General features: G+C 42.2%; 3 pseudogenes across 1 annotated transcript in view; 2 read left to right on the forward strand and 1 right to left on the reverse strand.

Moving 5' to 3' along the window:
* The window catches only part of LOC145469968 (alpha-1,6-mannosyl-glycoprotein 4-beta-N-acetylglucosaminyltransferase-like), a 40,754-nt pseudogene that overhangs the window by 16,167 nt on the left and 4,141 nt on the right, over positions 1 to 20,446 (reverse strand). The window lies entirely within an intron of this gene.
* On the forward strand, positions 322 to 6,231 carry LOC145469934 (uncharacterized; annotated as a pseudogene).
* LOC145470392 (uncharacterized) lies at positions 12,456 to 13,810 on the forward strand (annotated as a pseudogene).

Raw genomic sequence — 20,446 nt, forward strand, 5'->3', positions numbered from 1 at the left:
GGTAAATGAATCAAAGTTGCAGAATGTTGCAACCCAGTCTCAGGAAATGTTGGTTTTTGATTGGTAAAAGCTGCGTTTTGAATCTAAATTTTGAGTGGTTGTCTGCAATATCAACTGTTTTGGTTTAGCCATCAGGTTTCCAAACCAAATTTTTTCAAGCAAAATTAATAACATGATTAATTCATAACTATTGATGGGATCAGTAGAGAATTTAAGGCGTAGAGGATTTGATAATAACTTAGTAAAAGTAAATTGACAAAGACCTTTATTTGCTTTTACTCACTTTAAAATTTTGTTGGCAAATTTTCTCTGGATAATGGCCATTTCCCTCTATGAGATGCGGCTGCTGGGAATCATAGTGGTTGTATTTATCATCTTGGACTGGATTTTTGTTTCAATGAATGCAACAGCTATGCGATTCCATGCAGGCATGTCTCATCTTAAATTATTTAATTTTAGGAATTTTTTTCACGCCAGTAGGCTGGTTGTCCAGCGTCACTCCGCTTAGTCGGTCGGTCAGCGGCGTTCATTGTTGTATAAAAGCCCGCGCGATCAGTCTTCATTCGTCCGCCATCTTGGTTGTATCTAGTTCTCGTTACGGGGAGATTTCGCTTGCATTAAAGATAAAGCTTACAGTTCGTCAGGGCCTAGTGTGTGTCTATTTAGACTACTGGCGTGGTGGCAGCGGTAAAGATTCGAATCGTCACGTCCCCGTCAGATCCAGCGCACTTTATCGACAGATTCGTCGGGATTCCCGAGCAGCCAAGAGTCGGTTGTCGATATCATCTTGTTCCGTAAGCTGCGATGTCTTGTAACAGAGCCCCCAAGCAGTGGTGCCTCTCAAAGAACGAAACTTTAACCTCCTTAGAGAGTTGGAAACAAAATCTTCTCTACACCTTGTCTCTGGACGCCAATTTCGCGCCATTTTTGGGCGAAGGGTCGTCGTGGCTGAAAAAGACTAGGGCGAGCCCGTTACGCGGTTACACTGATGATGGGGAGTCGGTTCCAGCTGCTCGAAGGCGAACTGCTACCCAAAAGGTAAACATGCTCGAACTCATGCTAGGCCAGATTGGAAATTATTGCCCAATTATCTCTCGTAATACGATTGTCAAGAATTCTACTTGTATTAGGGACATATGGCAGACAATTAGACTTCATTTCGGATTCCAGACTACTGGGGGTCACTTTTTAGACCTGGATGACATTCATTTGAACCTCGATGAGCGCCCGGAAGATCTTTTCCAGCGTCTTATGGCTTTTGTGGAGGACAGTTTAATTAAACCTCACACCTTGCTCCACCACGGTTCTGTTCTTGAGGAGGAAGAGGAATTGTCACCGACGTTAGAGAATTTTGTTATTTTAACGTGGCTGAGATTGATTAACCCTGCTTTACCTAAACTTGTTAAACAACGATATGGAACTGAACTTCGGTCTCGTACTTTGGTGTCCTTAAAGCCTGAGATCTCCCAGGCGCTGGACTCACTCCTTGATGAAATCCGTTCTGCTGAAGACACAAAAGTCATGCGTACAGGAGCCTCATTTGCCACTCAGAAGTCCTCTTTTCGGATGGGTACACCGACCTACAGTAAGTCGTCTGCGAGGTTCCCGGGACGCTCCTCCCAAAAGGCGAAAGAATGCTCCCTCTGTAAACAAGCTGGCCGCGCTTCTCACAGCCACTTTTTAAGCGAATGTGGGTTCGTTTCTGAACAGGACCGTTTGTACCTTCTGAAAGGTCGTCAGATTGTTTCAATTCTGGATGACGACAGCGTTGAGTTAGACCTTTTGTCAAGTAATGTTGACCCGCCGCGTCATCAGAATCTGGTTGAGCAGAGTGATCCATTTACGTCTGATGCATCGAGGAGGGTCCTCGTACGTCAGTCCCCGCACATTGACACCTTTTTTGCGGCCATCATCAGGCTGGAGTCATCATTGACAGCGGCGCCACAGGTAACATGATCAGGCTCTCCGCTGTACAGAGGCTCGGTGCAGAGATTTGGCACAGTTCACAGTCAGCTCATCAAGCGGATGGCTCCTCTCCTTTGAAAGTCCTGGAGGAAACTCGCCTGAGCCTCACCCGTGGGAATCATTCGTTTCAATTTGAAGGTCTTGTTGTGGAGAATCTGGACGTAGATGTCTTGGCTGGTACTCCCTTCATGGAAGCGAATGACATAACCATTCGTCCTGCCAAACGCCAGGTGATCCTTGGGGATGGTACCATCTTCACCTACAGATCTGTCAACCATCCTCCGACTCACAATGCTGTCCGCCGTGCACAAGTGCTGCGTGCACCCTCTTCTTCTACCACTGTCTGGCCTGGCGACTTTATAGAAATAGTTCTCCCGGAAGATTCCTTACCTGATGCTGAGTACGCTCTAGAGCCTCGATTTGACGCCTCTAACGCCCGTTCGGCCAAAGTCGTCGACATGTGGCCGCCTCCCTGTCTCATCACAAGCGTCGCTGGTAGAGTGTGTATTCCTAACCTCTCAGATAGGCCTTATGTCCTGAAACGAAATGAACACTTTTGCCAGGTCAGCCCTGTCTTCTGTCCGTCTACTCAAGATCAGTCTTCCAACCCAGTTGACAACCTTCCGTACCACAAGGTGTGTTCAGTCCCAGTTTCAGAGTCAAAGTACTCCCAGGGCGTGGCACTAGACCCCGACAACCTCCTCCCTCCAGACATCACAAGCAAGTTCCGTAACCTTTTGGTCCAGTACGACTCCGTCTTTGATCCAGCAATTACCGGCTACAATGGCGCCTTTGGTCCCCTTCAGGCAAAAGTAAATATGGGCCCGGTAGAGCCTCCTCAGCGTAAAGGTCGTCTCCCCCTGTACGGTCGCGATAAACTCGTCGAGCTCCAGCAGAAGTTCGATGAATTGGAAAATCTTGGCGTCTTCCGTCGCCCCGAAGACATTGATGTTTCTGTCGAGTATCTTAACCCGTCGTTCCTGGTCAAAAAGTCGTCGGGTGGCTTTCGTCTCGTCACTGACTTCGCAGACGTAGGTCGTTATAGCAAACCCCAGCCTTCCCTGCTCCCGGACGTGGATTCTACCCTACGCTGCATAGCCCAGTGGAGACACATCATCGTCTCAGACCTAACCAGAGCCTTCTATCAGATCCCTCTCGCCCGTGAGTCCATGAGGTACTGCGGAGTCGCTACCCCATTCCGGGGCGTACGCGTTTATGCCCGGTCGGCCATGGGTATACCTGGCTCGGAAACCGTACTTGAAGAGCTCATGTGTCGCGTCTTGGGTGACCTCCTCCAGGCTGGTATCGTAGCCAAGATAGCAGATGATCTGTACTGTGGGGGCAACAGCCCAGACGAGTTGCTCCGAAATTGGTCTTCTGTTCTCCAAGCTCTCCATAAAGCTAGCCTGCGCCTTTCGGCGTCGAAGACCATCATCAACCCCAAAACTACTTCCATCTTGTGTTGGACTTGGTCCCAAGGCACTCTTCGCGCCAGCCCTCATCGCGTCTCAACACTGTCCTCCTGCAGTCCTCCCAATAAAGTTGGCGGCATGAAGTCCTTTATCGGTGCGGTCAAGGTCCTTGCTCGTGTTGTTCCACATTGTTCTGCTCTATTGGCCCCCCTTGACGAGGCTGTAGCCGGGAAACAGTCCCAGGATGACATTGTCTGGACCGAACATCTTACTGAAGCCTTCAAGTCTGCTCAAGCTGCCGTGGCGTCTAGCCAAACAATTACTCTCCTGAAGCCAGATGACCAGTTATGGATCGTGACCAACGCTGCTGTCAAGAGACCCGGCATCGCCGCCACTCTCTACATCTCGCGGGGTGACAAGCTAGCCCTCGCTGGTTTCTTTAGTGCAAAGTTGCGTAGTCACCAATTATCCTGGTTACCGTGCGAAGTTGAAGCACTTGCGATTCGTGTTGCAACAAAACACTTTAGCCCCTACTTAATACAATCTAAACACAAGGCCTGCGTGCTCACCGACAGTAAGCCTTGTGTCGAGGCCTTCGAGAAAATGTGCAGGGGAGAGTTTTCTGCTAGCACGCGAGTGTCGACTTATTTGTCAACTGTCAGCCGCTTCCAAGCCAACGTGAGGCATGTTGCCGGTGCTGCGATCCTACCTTCTGACTTTGCAAGCCGCAATGCACCGAACTGCTTTGATCCTTCTTGTCAGGTATGCAAATTCATCACCCAAGCTGAGGAATCTGTCGTCCGACACCTATCTGCCCAGGACGTCCTATCTGGTCAGAAGAACCTCCCTTTCACAAGTCGAAAAACTTGGTTGTCTATCCAATCTGAGTGCGCGGACTTACGTCGAACGCATGCCCACCTAATACAAGGGACTCGTCCTTCCAAGAAGCTTACTAACATTAAGGACGTGACAAAGTACTTGTCTGTCGCCTCTATCTCCAATGACGGCCTCTTAGTCGTGAAAAAGACTGAGCCTTTGGCTCCTTCGCGTGATTGTATCGTAGTGCCCAGACAGGTCTTAGATGGTTTACTAACCGCCCTACACCTCAGGTTGTCTCATCCATCGTGTCTCCAGCATAAGAAAGTTGTCAGCCACTACTTTTACGCCCTTGACCTAGACAAGGCCATAGAGGGCGTTTCTCTTGGTTGTCATCCTTGCGCTGCACTTCGCCACGTCCCCCACGCTGTTATAGAACAGTCAACGTCTGATCCTCCAGCAGCAGTGGGTGTCTCCTTCGCAGCCGATATCCTGAAGCAGTCTCGCCAACTTATTTTGGTGCTCCGAGAGTGCGTTACCTCCTATACTTCGACCCTCCTCGTGGTAGACGAGAAGCATGGGACCTTACGCGATGGGTTAATCCAATTATGCGTCGGCCTGCGACCCCTTGATGGGCCTAACGCTGTCATTCGGTGTGATCCAGCGCCCGCCTTCAGAGCTCTCGTGAATGACCAAGTCCTATTGCAACACAAGATTAGCCTTGATGATAGGTCGCGTGAAGAATCAGAACAAGAACCCTGTCGCTGAAAAAGCAATCCAAGAGTTGGAACACGAACTCCAGCAGTTGCAACCGGAAGGTGGCCCTGTCTCTCCTAGGACTCTGTCCGTAGCCACTGCCCACCTGAACTCAAGAATCCGCTGCCACGGCCTATCCTCTAGAGAAATGTGGACTCAGAGAGATCAGTTTACCAACTCTCAGATTCCCCTAACAGATCAGGCGCTAATACGCGAGCAGCATCTACAAAGACTGGTAAACCATCCCCACAGTGAAACGTCGAAAGCCCCGCGTAGTGACTTGCGCAGCTCTCCTTCAATAACTGTTGGTGACTTAGTTTACCTCTACTGTGATCGTAATAAGTCCCAAAGTCGTGACCGATACCTCGTTGTCTTAGTGGACGGTGAGTGGTGCAATGTTCGCAAGTTTGTTGGCTCACAGCTACGAAACGTTTCGTACCGTGTGGAGAAGAATGAGTGCTATAAGGTCGCTCCCATCCGAGTACACACGCCCTGGCGCCCCAGTGAAGAAGAGTCCAGCGACTGCGATCTTGACATCGGTGTCGACCAGAGCCCTCCTATTGATGATCGAGGACTTCCTAACGACGAGGAACCTTCCCCAGAAAGCCCCCCGTTACCTCCACCTGCCCCAGGGATCCCTATCGAGTTATCGTCCCCACCTTCCGCTTTTGTCCCGGCAGAAGATGTCCCGAGATACGGTGAGGATAGCCAACCCGGTTCGCCGGATGACGTCGAGGTTATACCTGCCCCCTCTCCAAGTGTTAGCCCTGCAGTGAACAAACGTCCAACTCGGCAACGGCGTCTCCCGCAACGTCTTCAGGACTATGTAGTAGAGTTGAAGTAGCCCGGTCGATTCTAATCCTTTAGCCGTAGCCGGACAATTCTAGACATTTAGCTGTCTCTCAGCATTTGTTTAGTTTTTTTTTTTTCCTCTTATCTGGTCCGAAACTTTAAGACTGCTCTTCATACAGTACATTTCTCGTACATAACCTGTGTGTGTATTTCATACCGACGTATCGCCTAGTGTTTCTTTGTTTGCATGCTTATTTGTTTAAGAAGGAAAAAAAGAAGCTACGCCAGTAGGCTGGTTGTCCAGCGTCACTCCGCTTAGTCGGTCGGTCAGCGGCGTTCATTGTTGTATAAAAGCCCGCGCGATCAGTCTTCATTCGTCCGCCATCTTGGTTGTATCTAGTTCTCGTTACGGGGAGATTTCGCTTGCATTAAAGATAAAGCTTACAGTTCGTCGGGGCCTAGTGTGTGTCCATTTAGACTACTGGCGTCAGTGGAAAAAAAGTGTACAAGTAGTTGCTAACTGTTTACTAATCAAATGTGCAATTATTTTGATATGTTTATATGCTCCTTTTCACATATGATCTACAGGGAAAATAAGGAAAAAGATAACACTACTGATCATGAAGAGATCCGTAGAAATTACACAGGAACAGCAATATTCCCAAAGGTGTGTGTATTCCTCATTTCTTGTCACAGTTTATGTCAGATTTGTTGGTTTTTTAGATTAATTGCTATTTTGCAACCATAAAAGATCTTTGTTGTGAGATGTCTGTAAGCGACAGGCAGACAGATGGACTGGTAAACTGGCGTTAGGCTTTTTGTTTATTTGTGCCAAGCTGTGCACTTTTAAAATGACCCCAAGTCTTTGTTCTCTTATGAAATTCTGGCTGGGGATAAGCCCTTGTTCAGCCGGTGAAATTAGCTTGTTAAACTGGCTCTTAATGACATACCTGTGTGACCAAATCTCTGAGTAGAATGGAGAGAAATACAAAAAAAGGCCACCAATTGAGTCCCCTCTTCTATGCTTGACTCACGCGTTTCTCTTGAAAGTGTGATGCACTCTGATGAAAATATTTGTCCACAGACAGTACCAGTTCCCAGAAGCAAACAGTTTTCTTAGAGCAAAGTTCAAGGAAAACCGTGAGCTTTGAGGAGCACATAATGCCACAGACATATATCCTTACAGATTTTTAAAGTCAAAATATGGAGCTATTGTGTTAATTATCCTCAGTCAAGTATACTGCGTAACACGCTGGATCTTTTGAAAATGAGGAATAATACTCATATTTTGCTCAGTTTTACCCGGGGCATATTCGGTCACGTGATGCGTTTAGACCAACCACGTGAGCGAAAATATGTTTATGGACTACAGACAAGACTATTTTCACCGTTCTTTTGTTAGTGGACTGAGTTTAAGATTAAAATTCCAAATCTGCGGTAAAATTAAATACATATTTGCTATTGACGGAAGCACAAACTATTCGGAGGAGGAGTAATGATCTGATTGGTCACGTTTTATTAATGTGATATTAGCAAAAACCATAGGTTAACTTTAAGGAATAGAATGCCAAGATTCACCCTTAATATTCATTTCCAACGTTTTGTTTGTTTGCATCTGTTTAGACAAATGCGGACAAGCAATGGTTGACAGGATGGACTTATGCAGTGAAGATGCATTGATTAATATCGTCAACGCCTTAGACTTTGTTAAAATGTGTCTTCCCTAGAAAGCATGGGGATTCAGTTGGCATTGACCCCAAAAAGGCAGTTTAACCACTTTGATGAGAAAGAAGTGGAAAACACTTTATTCCATTCCACTTATAATGCAAGAATTAGCAAGTGCAAGCAGCAGAAAAGGAGAATTGCCAAAACATTAGGAGTTCCATGAAATGGATTGTACGTGCCATCTGAAAAGGACGCTTTTACACTAGTTGACTTTTGTACAAAGTTTGCCATATCTTTCCCGAAATTTTGCGGTTATCCTCCCTATTGTCTAGTCTGGTCTAGTAAATTTAAGGAACTGAGAATTTAGCCATAGTACTTCAATGTTAGATAAATGCGCTTTATACAATGGAAGATTTGTTGACTGTTGTTTTCACGATAGATAGAACAATGTTTTCCTTATGATCAGTCGCATTACGTGTAGTTTGAAACCAAGTCTGTAACGTGGCTTTTTGAAACCTGAAGCCCAAAACATTTATGTAAGGTACTTGAAGGTATTTACTCTTGATAAAAACGGGAAAAAAAAAAAAAAACTGAGATGAAGTTGAACATATTTATTTTCTTAAAATTAGGTGCAATGATCTTTCCAGGCCGCTTTTCCGTTAACATTCGTCAATAGTTTGATACAAAAATAACCTTATTAAAGCTGATATATTCTTCAAAACTTGTCAGACATAAAACAAGAGTACGGATATGATTGCATCTTTCGTATGCTGAGCTACAAAGCTAGTGTAGCAAGCAGAAAAAAGCATATAAGATGTGGATCGTGCGAGATGTGATCAACGGTCGCAAAGCGCGAAAGAGGAGCGCGAGCGAGAAGTTCGGGCGAGACGCGCGAGCGTGGAACGCGCAGAGCACCTTTGACAAACCTTCGGCCTGCGTCACAAGCATCTTCGACCACGTCTTCTGCAAACCTTTGACTTGAATCGGAGACAAATTTGATTACACTTTTGACCCACCTTTGACAGTGCACAAAGGCATATCAAAGGATCACCTTTAACCCTTAAAACAAAGGCGTTCACAGGTGAGTAAAAATGGCCTTTCACGCCTTTGATTTGGTCTCAGCGTGTCGATTGATAAGTACTTATAGCGGATCAATCGTGTGTTCACTATGCGAAAGAGGCGAACTACTTTATCTAAGAACCCCTGACGAGTATATCGGTTATTAATTATTTTTAGTGCCAGCGGTTTTCCAGTTATAATTAAATTTCAACCTGCAACCTGCAACCTGCGCCCTGCAAAATATACCTGCCGATGTGATGGCGAATTTTGGTCATCTCGGATTTTCGCGGGCGCTGTTGTCGTTTCAGCTTCATGAATGCTTTCTCTTTCTCCAGTTTCGGTTCATCGTCTTTTTTTAGGTCTGTTCGGTTCTCAGAGCATCATCGGCGTCAGGATTTTCTACATCGGACATCTTAACCCGCAAGTTGAGCGACAACAACGGAGTAAACACTGATAAAATTCAAACTTACCACTAGGTGCTAACGTACGGTAAATCTCCACTTAGTTTCCCGGTTTCCTCCCGTCGTGGTCGCCAAAATGTGACAATCATAAACCACGGCAAATAAACGTACGGGTCCGGCAACGGTTTAATCCCAAAACTTCACTTTACATCGACGGTTTTCGCTTTTTTATCTAAAGCCAAAAACTGCTTCTTCGACTACCACAAAACCTCCGACCGCATGCTAACTCCAAATAAGGAAAAACTGTCAATCAAAGACTAAAATCTGATGATTACAACATATTGAACTGCGTGACGCGTGACGTTTCTCAAAAGTCTTTTGTCCAAGTCCACTGATTGCCACTACCTTCTGGGGCTTTTAATTCATAAAAAATATTGTGTCTAGATACCCGGCAGCTGGGAAGTGTTTTTAAAATACTACATTCATCATTCATTCTGTTTATTTTGCCTTTTTACTTAATGTACAGTATTTATAAATATTTTAATGCGAGGCAAGGTGACCTCTAGAAACCATCAGGCTTTTAGTTGAGGCCACCTCGTACGTAACAACACGGCTACATAGATAGTGCAACAGTGTGTGGCTTTGCCAGTTCAGTAATTATTTTACTAAAAACTCTTGCAGTTTTTTCTTTAATAAAAGGGAAAACTTGACAATGAAGTAATTGTAACAGGAAGGGAATTCCAGATCTTTGGACCTTGGTCAGTAAAAGAATTATGAATTTTTTAGATTAGTCCGGCAATGATGCGCGCAATAATTATTGGCTGTTCCGGTGCTATAGCCATGAATTTGACTGTTTGTAAAAAACAAGTTGAAAAACAATGGAGGCAACAGGTTGTTATGATAATAGTACATAAATTTAGCTGTTTGAAACGTGTTGATTTGATAAATGTCTGAAATTCCTAATTTGGAGAATAAAGGAGTAGAATGTGCCCTATAATCTGAATTGGTAATGGCTCGCACAGCCCGGCAATCTGAAATTATTCTAGCATTTCCACGGAAAAATTCATCCAAGCCTTCTTAAAACTGTAGATCTTTGTTTAGAAATGTCAAGCGATTTCAATTCTAATTTTGGCTTTGTGGTTGACGAAATTTTGGAGCTTGGGCACATTTCGTTCTCTGACTCGGCGTCAACTCTCATAGAATAATTTCTACAAAAATTGAAGTTGAAACCCTGTGAGAGTATTCGATATTTGTTCAGAAATGCGAAGCGATTCTAAATAATGTTTCGCTTTTGCTGTGGACGAATTCTCGCAGGCCCGTTCCAAACGCCGCTCCATTCATGCGCCGAACCTAACTGATGAGTTAAGTACGGCAGAAGAGCGGCGTTTGAATCAGTTTGGTTCGACAGGTTAGGTTTGGTGCGGCAAAAAACATTAAATTCGGCAGGGTCTGTCGCACCATGCGACGTTGGAGCGGCAGCTTATTAATACCGCGTTCTCCTCATGTGTCGAACCTAATGCATGAATTACTGTAATGTATTTTTGATATAACGGGACTCGTGATTGGCTCAAAATTAAGTGGCGTGACTAGTCATGCATGAAGCTCAAAGTCGTTACTAAAAATAAATACAACAAAATACCAGTATCTTCGATTTATGAGAAATGGGACTGCTGTGTTTAGACTTGAACGTTTTACCGAGGTACCAGAGTTTACTTACCTAGGTAAACATTTTCCGGGTGTAAACGCCAACTGATACTTTGGTAAATGCCGCAAAAGACAAAAGAAATTTAACCGAGGTAAAAGTTGTAATTACCCTGTGATCAGGCATGGTTACAGTTGGTAATCAAGGTCAAGATTACAGATATATCCGCTTGTGGCGGCGTAATATTTCACTTTCCGCGGTCAGCAGATTGCGCGATTGTCGACTTAGCGTTTCTTTTCCAGTTTTGACTAGGCGATCATGGCAGATAACGTGGAAAGATTGGATCGATCTTGTTACAGCGAACAATCCGTCACGTAAAAGAGAGCACTGCATTTTTCATTCTCAGTATTATTTACAACTTTCTTTAGACAAACTTCGATGCTATGTTGTGTAATTATTGTCGATATATTTTGCCACCAGGGAGGATGCTGCATGTACAACGTATCCATGCATACTCTGGGTATGATATGGCAAGCCGTTTGTAGCAAAATTCAATCCTTGCAATATATGTTTAATCCTTTAAATAATGGTTTTATTTAAACATATAAAAAGGCATTCAATCCAATGGCAAATAAAATTTTTGGTTCAATTTATGGCAAGCCGTTTGTAGCAAAATTCAATCCTTGCAATATATGTTTAATCCTTTAAATAATGGTTTTATTTAAACATATAAAAAGGCATTCAATCCAATGGCAAATAAAATTTTTGGTTCAATTTATGGCAAGCCGTTTGTAGCAAAATTCAATCCTTGCAATATATGTTTAATCCTTTAAATAATGGTTTTATTTAAACATATAAAAAGGCATTCAATCCAATGGCAAATAAAATTTTTGGTTCAATTTATGGCAAGCCGTTTGTAGCAAAATTCAATCCTTGCAATATATGTTTAATCCTTTAAATAATGGTTTTATTTAAACATATAAAAAGGCATTCAATCCAATGGCAAATAAAATTTTTGGTTCAATTTTCAATCCAATACCTGAAATATTGATTCAATCCAATACTTGGAATATTGATTCAATCCAATACCTGGAATATTGATTCAATCCAATACCTGAAATATTGATTCAATCCAATTCCTCGAATATTGATTCAATCCAATACCTCGAATATTGATGCAATCCAATACCTCGAATAATGATTCAATCCAATACCTCGAATATTGATGCAATCTTCCTGGACCGAGCGCGGCCAACAGGAACGAGAGTAACTGAGCACTAGAGAGCACTGAAAACATGGCGGGCGAAGGAGAACTAGATCTACCAGGTGATCTGTGACGTCATTTCGGGGGCCTGGGGAAAGAAATTTTAATGCCGTATCCCATAAACCAACGCGGACACCAATTCAATCTGTTTTCGAATCATGGCGGCTGGTCGGCGTGATGTGAGCACGATGTTTTAAAAATACTTCGCCATCAACGAGTGAGAAGACTTGTCACTGGGTAGCTTGTACAATGCAGTTATTGCCAAGAAGAGAAACTCTGCGTTATTGAATGCTTTGACAACTATTGGCGACGAGCGTTTCAGACAATCCATACGTAAGCTCAATGTACTCCTGCGGGGCCACTCCTGCGTTGTATGAAGTTAGCTTTTTTATTTCTTTGTCATGAACTGGACATTGGCTTTATCAACAGTAAATGTTACTCGTATTAAAGCTGTTATTGATTTTTGGGAATGGTGTGTTTGTCTTAATTTTAGTTTTTTATGTGCTGATTTTAAAGAAGTTTTAATGGAGCCCTCGTTGCTATCTCGAAGTCAGTTCTATTGTCGTGGGTGACACAATTCTTGCGGGTATTTTGACGCGGCGACATCCAACATTTAAAGTACTCAAGTATTGTTTCTTTTGCCGGCTAATTGTTTTTATTATGGCTTTTTATTGTTTGTTTGGATGTCTTGTCGAGCTAAGGAAAATGTGCTTAACGCCGCGTCAGTAATTCGTCTTTATCCGGAGCACAAACCGGGTACCTTACCAACCTCCTGGAAACGGATTTCATCAAGGCAATGCGCAGAAAAATTCCTAGACGACGAGAGTAACCCTTATTCAAGGAAGCAAAGGGTCAGCGAACTGCTGAACTGTCTGAACGATGAAGAACTTGTGGATTTAGTTTTACCAAGGATTGCCAAAATTGTGTCACCCGTCGACTTTGTACTGCACGGAACTGTTGGAACTCGCGATTTTCACAACAAATTATGCAAGTTCAGAAATGAACTGTCCCTGCGCTACCCAGAACTTCAAGCACTGTTTTGTCCAGAGCCCTGACCAAGCACTGGTTTCTATGATCAGAGGCAAGTGTTAACTGAAATAGTTCAAAAGAACAAACTTTATTCTTGCGACTAGCTCCTCGAAATTGACAATGGTTCTTTTTTCAAGGATGCTGTTATGCCTTGTGTTTATAGAAAACAGCACTCGGCATTTATGGAATTTTCTTGTGGAATTGTGGGGTCACTTATGATTGGACAAAAAGAAACACAAAATGTACTGAGAAACAAGTGGGGGAAAAAAATTGGAAGGGCCCATTGGCATCAATCCAATTTCAAGTAAGGATGAGATTTTTGGTCATCTGAATGACACCCACCAAGAATTACTGGAACAAATTGGTCCAGAATTCAATGAAGTGGTTGTAGGTCATGTTGACATTGGAAAGTACATTTCATTGTTTCTTACCCAACCTGGTACTCAGAGTGTAATCAACACAGCCAATAATTGTATTATTCTAATGGATTACACAGATGGTTTTCCTTGGCTAAAATGGTCTCGTCATTTGACAGGAGAAACCAGTGTAAGAGTGAAACTAACTGAGCCTTACAATTTATTAAGTACGGTTTTAATTGTTGCCCTTTGGTTGGGGAATGATGACTATGAGACAACAAAAAAATGTGGTCATGCTTTTCACATACTTAAAGAGCTAAAAACAATTTAACATCCACTGACTGGGCAAGAAATAAAAAATATTAGATGAACATGTGGGGATGGTAAGGAGAGGAGATTATCTACTGGCAGTTCATCTGCCAAATCCACTTATCCAATCCCAGAAGCCCCAGAGCACCAGAGCCAACTGGGCAACATGAAGATCATCTGTCCGGAACCATTTTGGACAGTTTCAGATGCAGAGAGTTGCCAGAAAAAAATTGAGACTGAACTGTGTGGAAAAGACCCCACCAAAGAAAAGCACAGAGAGTTTGCCAAACAAAATCTTGGGAATACTGGACGTAAAAATTGGAATGGTACACCCCTCTCTGAGTACTACCCTGGTGCTGCTCACCTCAGCTTTCGGTCAGCTGAAACGCTATGTTTGCAAATCGCAAAAATTGCAGCAGGTAAAATTTGGTTTTTCAAACTAGTTTACACTGACAGTGATTGTATTGTGCCGGGAAATATCCACATCTTCCCCAGAGAAGGTTTTTTTGGTTTAAACCCACCAAGACACCAAGAATTTTTCTTTAGCTTTACTTTCGTTGAAACAATGGAGGTAGGGATCTGTAGGATGGTTATGGATTTTTCCTAGAACTACACAATACGAATAACAAAAACCAAAGCATAAAGTGCCATTTTCAAAAATCGTCAAAGTACTTTTAAAATTAGAAAATAATGTGCACGTCTTTCACAAGTTTGCACCCTTTTTAGGATATTTAGAAATTAAAAAAAGGGCTACCGGTACAATAAAAATCCTGCATAGTTATGAAAGCCTCTGACGTTCTTGGTTTGGAAATTACTGCAGATTCCATAGTTCTAGATGTCAAGTCACTACAAACGATGCAGAGGAAGGTTCGCAGGCACTTGGCTACGCAGAGTTCCATCACTGAAGCAGACGTCAACCAGAAATCGAGTGGTAAATGGACAGAGCAATGTATCCTGGCTTGTGACAAATCACCATACCGGATTACGGTAGGACTGATGCGTCAAAGAGAGCCAAAATTCAGCCAGTTGAAAGAGCTGCTACTAAAAACTCCACCCTTGAAGCGAGCAGCCGATGGAGGCCTACAGGCAACTTACCCACCAAGTTCGCACGTCCATGGAAATCCCGAGGAAAGATATCCGGTCCTAAAAAATCCGACTTTCGTCAGAGCCGGACAGCTAGCTTGTTTGGATCTGTTAACAACACTTCCACCGCAGAATAAAACTGAGTACGTCGTCAAAATGTACTCACTGACTGAATGTAAATTCAACACTCTTCCACGGGAAAGCATCGAGCGCTGACGAAATCCGAAAGAATTATACAAGGATTCGACTCACAGAAGACATCCTAGTGAGTTAGATTTTGAACTTTCACTTTCAGTCTAATTTAGAATAAATATCTCTCTTCCATGGAACGATTTCTCTGTCACAAATTTTCCCGCATGGTCGCCGACCAGCCGCCATGATTCGAAAACAGATTGAATTGGTGTGCGCGTTGGTTTATGGGATACGGCATTAAAATTTCTTTCCCCAGGTCTCCGCAATGACGTCACAGATCACCTGGAGAAGTCGAGTTTCCTAAGTTTCTTGCAGACGTCTTGGATAAAACGGAAATAATTTTTGAGAATTTTGACTCAGAAGTTGCAGAAGTGCACGCGGAAGTTCTTGATCAAACCATTAGTGTGCTTAGGTAAATGAGGCATTGCTACAACCGAGACACAAGGGACAAGGAAAAATATTATTAGATTCCATTGCTGTCGCTTTTGTAGATGTGCTCAGTGTGTTGCGTCGCAGGGCTATTACGGCGTCAATTTTTACTGAGGAATCCGTTACGATAGAAAGCGAAAAAAGAGGAAATCATGGAAGACCATTTGTTAAAATTCCTGTTGAGGTGCTTGAGAAACTTTGACGACTAGGATTCATCTGGAGAACGATAACAGAGATGACTGGAGTTTCGAGATGGACAATTCACAGAAGAGTGACAGACGGTATGGCTTAGAAGATATGAGGGGTTTCGACAGCTTACCTGATAAGGAACCGAAATCAGTCAAGAGTACATTTCTAACCATGGGAGTGCTACTGGATTTAACTTCATTGCAGGTTTCTTTAAGTCCATTGGGTTACGGGTTCAACGGAGAAGAATAAGAGAAAGGTTAGCAAAATTAGATCCCAAAATATTGTCTTGAGATGGGGTGCGTAAATTCGCTTTGGCATCTGGATGGACATCACTCTCTGATCCGATGGAAAATACTAATTCACGGCTGTATAGACGGATTTTCTCGAATTTCTTGAATTGTTTCTGGATGCCGTTAAGAGAGACGGAGAATTTTGGCCTTCGAGAGTACGAGTATATCATGGTGTTGAAAACGTTGGTGTGTGCGATACAATGGTGCAGGTTAGAAGAGAGGAGAGGGGCAGCTTCACTGCAGGGCCATCAACACAACCAACAAACTGAAAAATTGTGGAGGGATGTTTTCCATTGTGCTTCCCACTTGTACTTTTACTCGTTTTATAGTATGGAATTGTCAGGCATCCTGGACACTGATAATTCAGTGCATCTTTTCACCTTAAACTTAGTTTTTCAACCAAGGATAAACCAAGCTCTTTGCCAGTTCACTAAAGCTTTCAACCACCAAAATGTAAGAACAGAAAAAAAAAAAACTGGTTGCCATACCAAATGTGGCTTATCATATGATGCAGCCTGAAAACCCCCTTTCAAATGGAAAGTCATATGATTTTGAATACTATCGTGATGATCCTGATGGTCCAACTCCATTGAACAGTGATAACAATGTTGTAGTTGAAGAAATTGACCTGGGACAACATGATTCGGTGCAGTCATTTGTATTGGAAAGGCTAGATCCCTTAAGAGAATCAAGTCAAATGGGAGTAGACATCTTCCAAGAGGCTCTAGAACTTGTGACAGTTAAACTTGGGCAACTGACAATTGCATAATACTACATGTGTGTGGGCTGGGTAAAGGAGATTATGGCCCCACTAAAGTATTTTTGCAACTCAATTCACAACAGAAAACCTCGATCACCCTGTATCAAGTAAATTATTTTCTCATCTTTCTTTTCATTGATATGCAAAACTCAGAAACTGCTTGAATTACAGAGTGCCTAACGTCTAGCAACACAACTAAACTGAAGAGAAATCAGGGCATTTTATAACTGCCATGTTCACTGCTCTGCCTTGTAGATTTTTCAGGTGCTTATCAAAACAGATGTTAAAATGTTGCAAGGTTAATTTGTTATCTTATTTTCAAAAGTACCCAGGATACAAGACTAACTTCTTGGTGCAATGGCGTAATGGCTACTAACAGGTCTCATGTCACTAGCCAAAACTAACTTTGCACCAGCCAGCCTTTTTAATACACAGTTTCACTCACTTTTTTTATAAAAGTGGTCAATCTTGGACATTTCTTGTTGCATCTAAAATGTTAATAATAATCACTAAGAAAATTTCACTCCCACAAACATGAATCCTGCTTTTCTTGAATATGCTTATGTTCAATCTCTGATGTACTTCTATCAGTGTTACCATTTTCTTTTATCTCCATTTAATAGTTAAATATTTATATGCTTATTGAGGCAATTATTTCCATGAAATCCACTCATAGTTTCCCTGTTTTCATTAGTTTCTATTCTCTTCAGTTTTACTTTGTCAGGATAATTCTCAATTTTGTTTTCATCCAGTAGACCAGTACTCCATTCCATCATGATTGTCACAATGGCTAGTGAAAGTGCAAAATCTACTATTCAAAACTGAAATGTGTGGTTAGTTGGCAGTAGTGTTAGCCTTGAGCCCTGGGCACCCAATAATATTCACAACAAATTGGTGCAATGTTTGTCATACAACATCAAGAAAAACATCGTTTTTAGGAAAGAAGTACCACATGTGGGTTAAATAATGCAAAACATGAGACAACAACATTGAAAAACTTAAAGTGCACCTAACCCCCCAATTTGTTTTTCGCTAAAACGAATCTAGACTTCATTTGAAGCATTTGGGCGAAGAAATTTTTGAATTTGGTTGAATCCTCGATTTTCTATGCCCTTTCAAAGTCGCGCTTGAAGTGTTTCACGACCGCGTTTTAGGGAGTCTGGGGCGGCGGTTCCTGATGACGTCTACCCAGGAACCAAACACAATGGCGCCTCAGTCAGCTGTCTGTATTTGCTGGAGAAAATGGAAAACAAAACTAATCGTTCCGATGTATTTTGGGACTAAAACGTCCAAGCTTTGTCTCAGAATCATTTTGTTTCGTCACTGGAGTCAGAGTTAAGTTTCGATTTGGAAGACACCAAAATAAACTTCGATCGAGCACGTTCGACAACTGTGAACTCACTGCTTAGAGCTTTGAGAGCAATTTACAATATTTCAAGCGACGAAGGGGAAGACTTCTTTGCCGACGAGCTGCTTGTATATTAGGAATGGAAAGCTAGATACGAAGTGGAGGAGCAGGCAAACGAAAAGCAGGAAAGAAAACTCAAGGACTGCTTTGGATGGTAATTTCGTCAACTAAACATAAGATTTCCACTCGTGTTTATAGCGCGTTTACATTTGTCCTTAGCGAGAATGTATTTTGTCAAGGTATGATTGTTCTGTTAAATCCAGTTTGTGTTTTACTTTCTGTTGAATGCTTCATGTTTATAAGAGCGACGTACGTGTTGCAGTTTTCGAGACTTGATGACCTCCAAAACATTGGCTTCGATCGATTGAAAATCGTACTGTTTGGACCTGTAGTTTTGAAGCTGCGAGAACAAGGTGGAAGGAAACATTTCATACAATTTCACATTGTCACACGTTTTAAGTCGTAACTCCAAGTAACCAATGTAAATTGTTCTCAAAGTTTGCAGTGAAATTCGTCGGATAAGTGAAAAGGATGTGTTCCCTAAGCGGTCCGCAGATAATGTTCCGCGGTCATATTTTCGACGCTATTGCACAGAATCCCTGTCGCACTGCTGATTTCCAAACCTTCGAAAAACTCTGTGAGTCTAACAATTTTGTTATGATGTAATTCTAAAGGATTAATTTTCTACTTTTATCTAAATCGAAAGAGAAATAAGTGCTGGTTAGCGGCGTACAGTTGCGACCTATTTACATATCAGTTAATACGCTTCTTGATCATGATCGGATCACACAACTTTGCCGGTTATGTTATAAATACTGCGGGATTGTAAGATATAGGTTGTCGGTAGTATTTCTAAAAATTTCTGGTTAGCTTTAAGCAGAAAATTTATGAAAATAGCGTTCGAAAGTCTGCGGAACAAATTCCAGTGAGAATTCTTTAATGGTTCTCACAGATTCAGTTCGCTTGTTTCGGTTCGACAAAATCAACCGTCGTTTACGTCTTTATTGTACTATTAGCCGATCATCGTCAGTAAATTGTACAGTATATCTTTCTTTAAATCTGGAATATTACTGCAACAGCCGATAGCACCTCTGGAAGGCGTTTCTGCGCACTTTTCGAATGTGTATTGCACAATCCTGAAGGAAATGAGAGGACGTGAGATATCGAATATTCCTGGGTAGACGTCACAAGAGCCGCTAGACCCATTCTCCTCAAACTCGGTCGTGAAACAAAATGGCGGTGTTTTGGAGCTATTTTCGAGATTTCGTCGGGGCACAGAAAATCGAGGATTTCACGGAATCGAAACTCTTTTTCGCAGAACTATTTCAAATAACAAGTACATTCGTTTTAGCGAAAAAAAATTTTGGGGTTAGGTGCACTTTAAAACACATCCCATGTTCAATGATTGCTGTCTTGTAAAATGTAGAGGTTCTTATTTCTAAAATAACATAAAGCCAGGTTTACACAAGCAGTTTTTGTGAGAAAATGTTTGACTGTGTTCATAGCACAGCAAAAATTTTGTTTACATTTCAAAGTTTAGTGTGCCAGTAATGATTGGACAGCAGAAATATGCACAATACCAAAGACCAATGTGGTAGCACAATTTGCCACAGTTTATGTTATTTGCCACAAAAAGCTAGCACACATAGCTTTTAATAAACAAATGTGTTTGTTTATAAAAATTGGTTAACTTACATCTACAAAAGCGACAGCAATGGAATCTAAATTTTCCTTGTCCCTTGTGTCTCGGTTGAAGCAATGCCTCATTTACCTAAGCAGACTAATGGTTTGATCAAGAACTTCGGCGTGCACTTCTGCAACTTCTGAATTATTTCCGTTTTATCCAAGACGTCTGCAAGAAACTTAGGAAACTCGACTTCTAAATCTAGTTCTCCTTCGCCCGCCATGTTTTCAGTGCTCTCTAGTGCTCAGTTACTCTCGTTCCTGTTGGCCGCGCTCGGTCCAGGAAGATTGCATCAATATTCGAGATGGATCGCATCAATATTCGAGGTATTGGATTGAATCATTATTCGAGGTATTGGATTGAATCAATATTCGAGGTATTGGATTGCATCAATATTCGAGGTATTGGATTGAATCAATATTCGAGGAATTGGATTGAATCAATATTTCAGGTATTGGATTGGATCAATATTCCAGATATTGGATTGAATCAATATTCCAAGTATTGGATTGAATCAATATTTTAGGTATTGGATTGAATCATGAAAATTAACAGATTGAATTGAACCAAAAATTTTATTTGCCATTGGATTGAATGCCTTTTTATATGTTTAAATAAAACCATTATTTAAAGGATTAAACATATATTGCAAGGATTGAATTTTGCAACAAACGGCTCGCCATAGTATGATCAAGCAACTGAATTTTCGCCGCAATATTATGGAATGAGGTCCTCGCCTACGAAAATGATGGCACCTCAATTTGCTCCTGTTCCACTGCGGTGGGATCCTCGTCCAAGTTCGATTTCAGGATTTTCATGACGCGCGCGCGAATGTTCAAAGATCAACTTGAGTTATTTGAACCGGTATAAACACTGGGCGAATGTACCAAGGTTAAGTAACTTGACCTTAGTAACTGTCTACCTTGGTGAAAGCTCAAATGTAAA

This window comes from Orbicella franksi, chromosome 15 (assembly GCF_964199315.1).
Source record: "Orbicella franksi chromosome 15, jaOrbFran1.1, whole genome shotgun sequence".
NCBI classification, from domain to species: domain Eukaryota; kingdom Metazoa; phylum Cnidaria; class Anthozoa; order Scleractinia; family Merulinidae; genus Orbicella; species Orbicella franksi.